This window comes from Thermobia domestica, chromosome 13, assembly GCF_964235325.1.
Source record: "Thermobia domestica chromosome 13, izTheDome1.hap1.1, whole genome shotgun sequence".
NCBI classification, from domain to species: domain Eukaryota; kingdom Metazoa; phylum Arthropoda; class Insecta; order Zygentoma; family Lepismatidae; genus Thermobia; species Thermobia domestica.
In genome coordinates, this window is record NC_137466.1 from 97307269 (window position 1) to 97320256 (window position 12988).

Below are 12988 nucleotides of genomic sequence, written 5' to 3' on the forward strand. Positions count from 1 at the left end.
AATTATCCAATTGACCGGTAAATTTCCTAAAATTGATCCGGCGATACAGCAGTTAACCCCAGACTATGATAGGTATTTTTTTCAAAAATATATAAGTAATATCTCGGCTTAATTACTTTTGTCACTCAACAAACTAGGGGACCTATGCCTCAGGCTAGATGATAAGTTGCACATATACATATACTTCTCGGTAGCTTCAAAAACATTTCAATAAGTACAGTTCACAAATTGTTAACTTCATTTAATCATTAAATTTTCCAAAACTTAATCGAGATGGAAATTAAAACATAGTAATTTTACAGTAGATTAATTTCAGTTTAAATTTCTTTTTCAGTACCGAGACTATGTGAGTCAATACCTTCTGCATGGAGTGGGATCCGAAGAATTATTGGGTTTCTGTTTAAGGTAAGCTTCCTCACGATATTACCAAGTATAGAATTGCGCTCGAGACGACACACACGGACACACGGATACATACAAAGTAGCAAAATTAGCTAGTGACAACATTAACACTGATTTTTTTTTTTTTTTTTAAGAAAAGAAGGAAGTAACTTGTCTCTCTTGTAGTTAATTAAATAGCTCTATGGGATGATATTACGCAAGAGTTTTCCATTCACCAAAAGCGAGGAGTAAGTGCCGGCCGAGTACCGGTACTTAATTTTATTTTTTTAAAATACAGTATTTTTTTGAGTTTTCTCGCATTTTCATCTACTACATGGTAGCTCATGCTTTTCTTCAATTGATTTACAAGTTCCTTTGGCCTCGATTTACCTGTCATACGTTAGTTTTATTCCTTGCATAGCTCCTAATAATGAGAATAGGAAGAGCAAGAAGATAACAGGTGGAAGGTGTCAATTTAAAATCTGCTATTTAAACTCATTTCAAAATAGAAACAGAATATACAACTTTCCCAGAGCCCATTGTGTTATATGAAAATTTCGATATTCAAATACAGCGTGTTGTAGTAAATAATAATTACGTAACTTAATCCCATGATTTGATAGTAAAATATGTATAACACCACAATCTACACTTTCTTGAACATTCATATTATTAGATGCACATTTATGTGCTTGCGCGCCTTGGTCCTATGAAATGAATTAAAATATTTTGATACATTTGCAAGTAGTTGCACAAGTGCAGAAAAGGTTAAAATATCATGATCATTAAATGCTTGAGTGGTTTATGCATACTTTGCCGCAGAATCCTTCCCTTGTTCGTAAATAAGCACTTCTCGAATTAAGTTGAGATATTATTGACTAAAAAAGTAAAAAGTAATGCTTTTTTAATACGCAAAGACAATCTAACGGCAACAATATAAGCCCAAGGAAGTATACTGGTAAATACCGCCAGAACACGAATTTTTTAAGAAGCAACTTTTAGCATACTTTGCATTCAATCCAGGTTAGGGAATGCAGAAAAATCCATCTTGACTGTGGAGATAAAAAGTAAATGGAAAATGGTGTGTATGATAAGCTTTAATGAGGCAACAGAAAAATTTCCTGCAACCAGATTCCTGCAACCTTATCAGCTAACACTTCAGATTTTCTTCCCGTTTTACCGTTTTTATTATACCGAAGAAAGTTAGCCTTGTAATGCGTTTTTAAGTTTTTCCGCAATTTTCTGTTTTAGATGCAAAGAAACTTATGTTGATGTTTAAGTAAATGTGTGTAAAATCGTAAAAGTACTCTTTTTCGTATTGTATTGTAAGACAGGAAGAAGCCTTGGATTCTTTCGACCTTTATCTATGGTCGACCACCCTTGCGACCTCTTTCAAAGGAAATAGAAAAGTTAAAACGAATTCCATTTGCAGAAAACTTCGGCAAGACAGAAAGTGAAGGAAAAAAGAGAGATTGATGTCCAAGGGAAAACGCAAAAGCCAAAAGACCAAAAGAAGATAAGAAATAACCATTGTGAATGCTTCTTGGTTCAGGAGATAAATAGTAGTCTTCGCTTAAATTACATTTCTTGAACGAAATGCCAATCACTCAGTTCTGAAGCCATCTTTTAGGGAAATTAGAAAGCATGCATGTTTTAAGCAATTCTGCACGTTTCTTTATTATATTGCTTTAAACGTGTTTACAGTATATTTTAACATAGTAAATGGAAAGTAATATTAATACAGTACAACTATGACTCAACTCAACACGAAAATAAAGTGCCATTAAATTATTTGCTGCTTGAAATGAAGTGAGAAAATTTCTAGTTTTACGTTTATGCATTTTAGGTTAAAGGATGCGGATGGTTAATAAAAAGTGAATTATTATGAAACAATTGGTGCAATGCTAATGCTTGAGAAAACGGAAGAAATCTCGAGAAAATCTAAGAGGCCCGATGTCCGCTACAAACCCATAATATAACCTGGGATCGAACGATGGACTCCTCGCACCAGAATTTCGATCAGTATAACATTTAATATATATTTTTACGCTAGTTCCTAGAAGAAAAGAATATACTATGGTTGCTATTATATTTATAGAGCTAAAGTAGTATGTATCTCTATCAAGAATCAATCTTCTTAGGTCTATTAGAAGCCGGGTACTCGATGATATTGACGGCTGTCAGTGTCAGATTTAGAAAGTAAAAACAGGAGGCCAGCCAGAAACCAGATTATGATACGTATATCATAAGTTTACTCTAACTTTCAAAAATATATAAATAATAGGTTAAATTATTTTTGTCATTCAAAAAATGGGGTGCCTAGGCCCACCCTGCTCCGGGCTACATCCGCCACTGATGGCCATGATGAATTGATTACCTCTATAATGAGGACCCACTTACTCAATTCTTGGGGGTTTGTTGTGAGAAGATATTAATTAAATTCTATTTAATGTATTGCGTATCCATTTAGGTTGATTGAGAATGAATCAAAGCGAGTATACTTTTTTTAAAAATGGCTTTAGCTCTTTTATATTAATATTATATAAAGTAAAGCTAAATAAAGTATATTATTATCAATGATAATTAGCCCTCCTCCCTGGTGTGCCTTCTTTGGTGCACTCGAACACAATACAGTGATTCAGATCCAATTTTAAACTGTAGGGCCCCATTTATATAGCCTCACTGCTGACAACGAACGGAAATAAACCAGCAAATAACATGCACAACTTTAGAATACATATAATAATCATAAAAATACGATTGTCAATACACATAACATACGTGATACAATTGTTAATACAAGTCAAAGTGTAACAAAGAGAAACGTGAGATACAAAAAATTAGATACCTAAGAAAATGGAAGATGAGGAAATGGAAAACAATAGTTCGAAAAGAAGTACGTGGGTTCAAAAGAATTAGTCAAGATTCAATTCAAGCATGGCGCAATTTAAGCATTACATACTCCAATCTGCGTAGAACCAAAACTATGAAACATTGTTGACTGAAGCAATATTGAAGAAAACTGTAGAGAAGAGGGTACGGAAACATGATAATACCGAAGAAGACAATAGTACTAAATATAAAATACCTAGGAATATTGTCGCCTAGAGGAAACTGAATGATGATACAAAACTCACAAAAGTAAGGAATCATGTTATAGAGGTCAATGTGAGGATACAAAGGAGACACAAAGAGAACAAAAAATATTAAAACATGAATTGAAAAATTGTTAGAAGAAAGGACACTACAAGAGAAGATAAGCAGTGAGATAAAATGGTATTAGATAGACGAAAGGAATATATATACTGAGGATGTACATCTTAGTAGGATCCAACGGCCTAGTCTAAATTTTGAGGATGAAAAGCAAGTATGTAACAGACAGCCAAGAGTTTATAATACTGAAGGATGAATTCGAACAAACAGCTATGAGGAGTGAGAAGTAGTAACGGAAAGAAATAGATCATATCCCTATCGAGTTAATTAAGAATATGGAAAGGAACGGGGAAAAAATAGTTATGAAATATATGAAGCAGTTAGTTTTAAGATATCTTAAAGAGTTGAAATTTGAGAGTGAAGTTAAAAGCAAGGATAGTAAAAGCAAAAGTGTACTTTGTAGATCAGTAAAGAAAGTTAGAAGAAAAGAAAAACCTAATCAATTGTATCGTGAGAAATACTGTACTATACATGGCAACAATGTGATCATATAAACAAAAAGAGGATGAAAAACTGGATGAATTCGAAATTAACCTTATGCAAAAAGTAAATAAATTTTACTGAATGAAACGGAACAAGTGAATAGAATAAAAATAAGGGTTGAATAAGTGAAAGTTGAGGAGAGTGAAGGAAAACTCGAGGTAGTTCAAAAGGGAAGAAGAAACTGGTTAGAATATTAGTTGAGAAGAAATTATATTGTAAGTGATATGATAGACGGTAAAAGAAGAAGAAGAAGGAAGTGACAACTGACAACCTATATTAAAGCTGATATTTCTTTCGTCAGAACAGAATGACAGAGTATCATAGTACTTGGAAGCTCCTAAAATTATTGGAAGTGATTTTGGTTAATTGAAAACTACTTATATTGTGCTAATATTACGTGATTAGTATACGACGAACATTATATATTGAAAAGAGAAAAGTCACAATAGAGAAAGTTACCGTGTTTCAGATTAACGCTGAAAAATGGGTTTGTTAAATTGGAGTTTAGCGTCCCTACTCTCAGCACTGTGGCTATGTGATACGTAAGCCCAATTCTTCAGGTAGGATCCAAATCATATGAGCTTCCGCTGAGAATCGAACACGGGTTTCCTGTGCCAAAAACGCGAGTGCTGGCCGTAAAATCAAGACGGACCTCAACAATGAAAAATGTCCATAGACCATTTTTTTAAAATAAATTCATATTTCTAATTGTCCTAATAATTATTTTAATGAGCTCAGAAACAAAACTCAAAATGGATCCAATTTTGTTTCTTTTTTCTTTACCTGTTTTTTTTTTTTTTTTTTTTTACTAAAAGTTCATCATCTTCTAGCCTAGTTGGAAATATCTTTCTTTATTTCTTTTCTTATCCTTTTTCTTTTGTAATCTAGTTTAAAAATCACTAGAAGACGTAGTTACTCATTCATCTTTTTGCCGCAACTCCCAATATCATATAGCCGACTTTCCTTTCCTCAAATTCCGTACATTCAGAATTTGTGTGCTCGCTTCGCTCATTTACACGTACTAGCCCCTCTGGTGTAGTTGCTCAGCTTTTCTCAAGCATTCTTTTTTCCACTTCCGTATGGATTTCATCATAATGTGCTCACAGTTATAGTATTAATTTGCCTCATCATAGATATTGGAAGGAAAGTTAGCGCAGTAGAAGTGCCTCTAGGTTTCGATCTTTTACTTTCTGGCATTTTCTATTTTCTTTTTCATATATTCTTTATTCACTTTTAACTGCTCAGAAGGATAAAGTTACTTCTACATTTGTTTTGTCTATAGTGCATGTAAAACCGTGTGCCCTGAGAACGAAAAGAGTAATCAATAGGACTGTCAACCTCATTTTACAAGAGCGGTTTTAGTACCATGATTTGTTTGTCAATGACATCGACAAACATGTACAGTACAATTGATTGATTGATATTCTATTTTGTTTGTCAGCAAGACGGCTACATAGAAATAGCCCTACATATTAAGGTGAGATTTGCTACTACCGTAATGCTATCGCCACGGAAATCGAAATTCAGACTTAGTGAACCAAAAGACATATGTGCTAGCCACTAGACATGCCAAGAGGTCTAAAAAGATCTATATATTTGGGTGGCTTCGACTATCTCAAGAACGAAAAGAACTGTCGGAAATCAAATTTCAGAATTAGAAGCCGAACTGTAGATTTTTCAGGCCAGTTTCAATATCATGACGTAGTGAGTGGTCATGCCAAGCATCTATTTTGGGAAAGAGGATTCGACTAAAAGTAGTTCATGGTTAAATAAGGCCAGTTTTAAGGATTTATATATGTAACTAAGGGACTTGTCGAAAAACAATCTAATTTTAAAAGTCTAGATATACAGATTTAAAATATATGTCAGAATGTAGTTTTACCTACACAAGTTTCACAAATGTTCAATATGTTCACCATTGGAGTATGACGTACATTCACTCGACAGTCAAACTCATTCATAATTAATTGAGCATGTCTGGTTTTACAGCAGTTAGCGCTCTTGTTATACGGTTTCATAGGTTGTCCACAATATTTAGGAATTTGGGGGCGGGGAGGAGTCTCACGCACAGTGAGATTGCGGGAACTCGTGACCAATAATGTAAAACCAAAACGGTAGGAACATCATTGAGGAAGCTCAAGGTTAAGAAATGAACCAATATCCCTGTTCCAGAGGAACAGTGGTCTCTTCTGGTGGAAAATGAACGAGTTGAGTTGATTTTGAGTTTAACGTCCCTTTCAGCAGCGAGACTATATGAGACGTGGACCTACTGATTAACGCGGAATCCGAACCACATGAGCTCTCGCCGGGAATCGAACGCGGGTCTCCCACGCCAAAGGCGCGTATGCTAACCGCTTAGCCAGGGAGGAGGTCAAGGAAAATGAAAGAATTCCGATCTGCTTGCAAATGCTGGAAAAGTTAGTTCTGTGACATTTCTATATATGGAATTCTCATAACACTATTTTCACACACAAAAGAGAGAGAGAGGGGGGGGACATGGTGGCTCAGTGGTAGAGCGATTACCTCCGGAGTGCGGGGTCCTTAGTTCGATCCCCAGCAATGCTGTAATCCTAAAATTTTCAGAGGGTACACGCTGTTTTTTGATCATCTACGATTGTCAATAAAAGACATAGAAGGCATTGTTTTTAAATGAACAATGTAAAACGTATGTGTTAATTAATTCAATTGGAATCTAAAGGATATATTACTGTTTTATAGTCGAAAAGTATTTCATGCTATTTTCTTGATGACATTCCTTACTTAAATCACAACATTAATAACATAAATTGGTGTAGATATGGAGATGGAACCATTTCATTCTGAGAAGGAACAGAAAAAGATCGCGCCCGATTTGATAGAAGTAAGAAAATTGTGCCCAAATTTAGGTCGATAAAATCATTAAGACATGATTTTTTTTCAATTAATAGGTTCTGTATCACTAAAAGTTATACGCATTAACATTTGCATGATATTAAAAATATTCATACCTTAGTTTAAAAATATCGAACAAGTTTGCTTCTTTTCAGCGGAGAATAACATTTTAAGCAATTGAAATATCACAGCTATCGACCTTCAAAACGCTTGGATATCCTCTCAGAACAAAAAAAGTGCCATTTTGCATCTATCTATCCCCTCATCCTAAAACTAACAATTTTGTGTTTGGTTCCTTCCTGTATAATAACATTCAAATAATAGTAGCTGGTAACAACAGTAACAATGAAAACTTTCGATAAAATATAAGACGTGACACTAACCTTGATAAAGTCTTTTCTGGAAGCTACTTGCGTCCGTCTGTTCAATAAAACTCGAAAGTATAACTTTTAATTGTTCGATTAAATAAATATATAAATACAGTAACTCGAAAAAGTATTCGTACAGTTACTATTTTTTTAAGAATTTACGCCTGTTTACGATTGTTTAACGAGTAAATTAGGTTGAGGTGATATATGACCATACATTTACTGTATGTCCACACTATCTTGGACCATTCATTAGTTCACCAGTTGCGCCACCTATTCAGTGTAGTTTACTGGTTTTACGTCTTATTCCAGTCGAAAAATTATTCATACACCGTAGTTTTGTTCGTAATAAAGCTACTTGTTAAGCACTGTTGTGATTATTCTTGCATTGGTGCTTGAAAAGGTTGCTGACAGAAGTAGCAACCTATTTCTCAGTTTGCGTTCACCACAAACACTCAGTAAAAGGTAAACATGGGGTACAAGCAAAAGAAACAACGGATGATGAAAGAAAAATTATTATCAGAGTTTGCAATTAGACTAAATCGTTGTCTGAAATATCTAAAATCAGGAACAACTTCCCTCAATGGTGTACTTGATATATAGATAGATTCAGCGTTACGAATTCAATTAAAAACGAACCTAGGAGTGGTCGCCTAGAAGAACTATCAAATAGATACAAGAACATAATAGTGCATACTATCAAAATTAATCCAAAGGTAAGTGCAACCCGGGTCAGAGAGCTGAGCTCAGAGACGACGAGAAAAGGTATCATTGGCTACAGTGAAGAATGCGTTGAAAACAGCATGCTATAATTGCCGTATCTCAAGAAACAAAACTTGGGGTATTAACAGTAATCTCAAGAAACGCCTAGACTTCGCTTTGAAGGGTGTAAATAAACCCTTTGGCACTTGAAACAAAGTTATTTTTATCGACGAGTGTTAAGTACAACTTGTTTGGGTCACATGGGAGGAAAACTATGCAAAGAATGAAGAGAATAGACATAGATCCCAAAAATCGTACTCCGATAGTGAAACATGGTGGAGGCTCTATGCTTGTTTGGCGGTCAATGAGTGCTGTTGGTTATCGGGAATTTGTGTTTTGTAGAAGGAACGATAAAACAAAAGAACTATATCAATATTTTATATAGGAATCTTCGACAAAGAAGTGTAAAAGTGGGTCTCAATAATGACTTCATATTTTTGCACGATAAGGATCCCAAACAAACCACACATAATACTAGGATGTGGGTGCTAATAATGTACCCAAACATTCAGACATACACGTAGTAACTAGACATCAATCCATGGTTAGAGCATTTATGAGAAGTTTTTAAATAACTACAGAGTTAGTTCTAACAAAGCAATTTTCTAAAATTCTTTATTCGAAGAATGTGAATATATTTCACCTAAAAATACAGCAAATTTAGTAGTTTCCATTTACAGAACACTGCAGGCAATTATAGCTGCTAAACGAGCTCTACAAAGTACTAATCAATTGAAAGGTGGTGTTATTATTACTATTATTTTCTTGAATATGTCAGCTGTACGAATATTTTTTCCATGTACAAATTTAGAATTATTTTGTTTTTATTTTTTGTTAGAGAGAGAAAATAGCTTTTATTTGAAAGCCACTTCGTTAATATATTCATAGTTGTATACCCAAATACACATAATTTTATCACTCACTTTACGTCCTTGATATGAATAGTACCATTCTAATTATACGAAACCTGGGACAGTACGAATACTTTTTCGAGACACTGTATAAACGAAACAAAGTAGAAAGTATTATACGCTTTGAAGCAGAAGGTACATTCTAATGACTAAGATTAAGCAGAGGGTATACGGCGTGTACCGCCGTGTACACTCGACTACAACCCTGATCCCCAGCCAAGCAAGGTTGTGGTGGAAACATCGTATCCTGGTTTTTCTCGGGTACTCCCGTTTTCTCCCACATTTTCATGCTACAAATTATTCCATAATAATTCACTTGCCTTAATCATCAGTCTCCCATAGCATAATCGTGGGACATTCAACTGAAAGATTTCAGTTTGCAGAAAAGAAAAGAAGGAAAAGTAAAATAAACCGTGAATCTTTTATCTGGAAACGGAGCAATACATACTCAGTGAGGAGTCTCTCTCATGCTCAACTATTGCATGTGGCTATTCCGGTTACGATGTTCTCACATTGTGGCAGATTACCTTTCCCTTGAGATTAAATGCGGACTCATCACTAAACACTAACTAGGGAAGTACTAGAAGTGGTACGCGGGGATCTGCATGTGTTATATATCGTTGGAAAAGTCACATAAAGTATACCTCACATGTGAAATGTCTCGCTTGAATGGGGCCTGTAGGGGGCATGGCGAACATTTGATGTTCAGAACAAGGCCGCTCCGAAATACCAGAAAACGTGGACAGAATAGGAAGCTATGATATAATTGTTTTGAGACATGGTATATATAGGTTTAAAAGGTACCTGAATACGAATCTGACATCAAATGTTTACAAATCAAAATGGCGGATCCAGAATGGCGGACACAAATTAAAAAAAAAAAACTATGGATCTGAAATTGGGTATATAGAGTTCGATGTCGCTATGTATGAATCGGAGACCAAAAGTGTAAAATTCAAAATGACGGATCCAACGTGGCGGACGAAAAGTGCAAAAAATATATACAGAAGGGAAATATGTTATTCTTACACATGTAGTAGAAAATACCTATAGTAGATAACGGGGCAAGTAGGGACAGGTGATGTTTTACATTAAACAGGGAGCACATTTTGCTATACAATCATGCCAAAATTGAGGCACGGAATAAGGACAGGTTTTGTACCGCACATGAAAGTTTTATGATACGAACAGATCACAATCATAGACAATAATAATTTTACTGCCAACTCCGTCCCCCTTCTCCGAAGAGATACGCGAGGATCGAGATGTGTTATATATCGTTAAAAAGCTGGCACCGAGTACACTTTACATCTGTAACATCTCGCTTGAATGGCGCCTGTAGGGTACGTTGCGATTATTTGCAGATATCATCTGAAGATCTGAACAATGACAGTGAAAAGTGCGCGTTGGAGTTTGAAACATCGTTAAGCTTCCATAACTGTCTTTCCGGTTTCACATTATGCCGTGTACACTTGTAAGTCATATGGATGACAAATATCCATTCTCATGAGTAGGGATGGTACCAACATCGAGACTAGTATCGGTCTCATCTCTAATTCGAGACCAAGATTTGCTTTTCCACAAGATCGAGACGGAGTCCAGGCTTGTCTCGATACACATACGTCCATTCTGTATTGTTGTAATTTTTGTCCGTCATATTGAACCTGTCATATTGCATTTTGCACTTGTAACATTGGATTTGTATTCCGCGACCACGAAAACTACTGACGTACTCGCTTTCAGTTCCATAGCAGTGTTTTGCATATTGTCCGCCATATTGAATCCTCCATTTTGAATTTTACACTTTTGGTATTAGATTCAAATATAGCGATGTTGAATGTCTCTATATACCCAATTTCAGATTCATACTTTTTCTTTGTAATTTGTGTCCGCTATGTTGGATCCGCCATTTTGATTTGTAAACATTTGATGTCAGATTCAAATTCAGCTACCTTTTAAACCTATATATACCACGTCCCAAAACAATTACATCGTAGGTTCTTAGTTTGTCCACGTTTTCTGACGTTTTGGATAGTGCCTTGTTCTGATCTTCAAATGGTCGCCACGCTCCCTGCACACCCCATTCAAGCAAGATATTTCACATGTGAGGTGTACTCGGTGTGACTTTTCCAACGATATATAACACATACAGATCCCCGCGTACCACTTCTAGTACTTCCCTAGTAAATGTGAAAGAAAAGATTCGTCGTCCATCTTCATGTCCAGGATGAAATTACAAAACTCCACACGTCGTTGTTTATCTCTGCGCGGGAAAGTTTGTTCTAATTGTATCGCGTATAGTTGAATAACAGAAATCGCTGCAAAATACGCTAAACAGCCATATGAAAATGGCTAACTCTCGATATGACGAGTAGACACTTATAAATTACATATGATTTTGATCCTTTCAACATCATCGGAAAAACGAAGGAGATCTGTAGATTTCTTTTCCATAAACAATTAGTCTTTGGAAACTGCTTATATGAATACCGAATTCTCTGAACAGTAGGAGGTGCAGGATTGCATTATCGACAAAAATCTCGTTGCACAGTCATAACGAAATCACAGTTGTTGTACCGAACAACGCAGGATGCTATTTGTTACTGAGTCGCACTTATCAGGAAAGAACCTACCTACAACCAAGTACAACGCATTTCCAAATAACACTTTTTTATTCAGAGATGTATTTTAAAATTTATTCTTAGCTTCTATGTTCATTTTTTCTAAAACAGAGCCTTTGATGTACACGGTATATGTAATGTGTATAGTAGAATCTTATCTGTTTATGTCTGTCCTGAAATAGTGGTATCTGCTAGCAAACATTTTTAATAAAGCCACCTACAGTTACTATCTAGTAAACTTATTTTGTTCTTCTACAACGACGTAGCTAGGTCATTTCCTTTGGAGTGCCAAAAAGGTATAAACTTATGGCCTGTTTATTTGAATAAATGGCTTGAAAACCTAGACCTCAGTAGACCTAGACCTATTATTAAGTGCCTCACTGAATGTATTAAGAACCTTGTGCATTCTCACAATATATTTTACTTAGTAAAAAAAATTCTATATTTCATGTGATCTTTTAATATAAAGTGTTTATTATTTTATTCTTGAAGGTAATTGATTACAACCAAGACGAAGTAAAAGCACGGATATTTTAATGAGTCACACATACACACATAATGAGCACATAAGAACTGACAAATCCTATTACACAATGAAACATCTTATTGAATTTACTTAAAAGCAGAATAATATTCTCTTGATGATTTATGAATAAATAACTGTTAACAACTATTTAATAACTGCTTTCCGTTAAAGTGAAGACTAAAAAGGTTGTTACTAACAAAATATGAATGATTTTGCAAGGATTCCCCATTCCCCCGTACATTCCCCTTATACACTTCTAGATTCTTGCCAACATTCCCATTGATAAAGAAATAATGTGTATGAAAATAACGAAAAACAAAAAATATTACCTTGCCCTCCCTCTAGATTCACTCAATACCTAGCTACAGCCACCTAATTTTCAAGTCCTGGCAACATCCCTGGTTAAACGTTGCAAAACATGTTGCAATTGCTTCCATATTCAATTACTGCCGTGAACTATACATTACATATTCAAAATTATTCACAAATAACCAATGGCGTATTTAAATCTGGAAATTCGCGAATGTCAAGGCCAACTGAGCCACAGTTACTCTCTTAAATTTACAATACCGTGATTGTATTAAAATCAGGGACGATCGGGAACACAGTTAAGTAAGAATTTAAACCCATTTTCAGGAATTACTGATATTCCCGAAAACCGGGAACTAATAGCCAATATTTTTTATGATTCAGATGTCAATATGACAAAGAAGAAAGAAGACCTAGATAAGAACTAATATGTCTTTCCTGTGAGTAAACAATAAATCACATAACATAATATATTTAGGAAAGCGTAACCTATTTACTTTATAATTGGCTAATTTCTTCATACACTCCAAGTGGTACTGACTT

General features: G+C 35.0%; 1 protein-coding gene across 1 annotated transcript in view; it reads left to right on the top strand.

The window, feature by feature from the left end:
• The window catches only part of LOC145668371 (uncharacterized), a 523871-nt gene that overhangs the window by 203744 nt on the left and 307139 nt on the right, over positions 1–12988 (top strand). The window contains exon 2 of the mRNA XM_081736149.1: positions 335–405. The gene's annotated coding sequence lies outside the window, so the exon portion shown is untranslated. The remainder of the gene's footprint in view (positions 1–334; positions 406–12988) is intronic.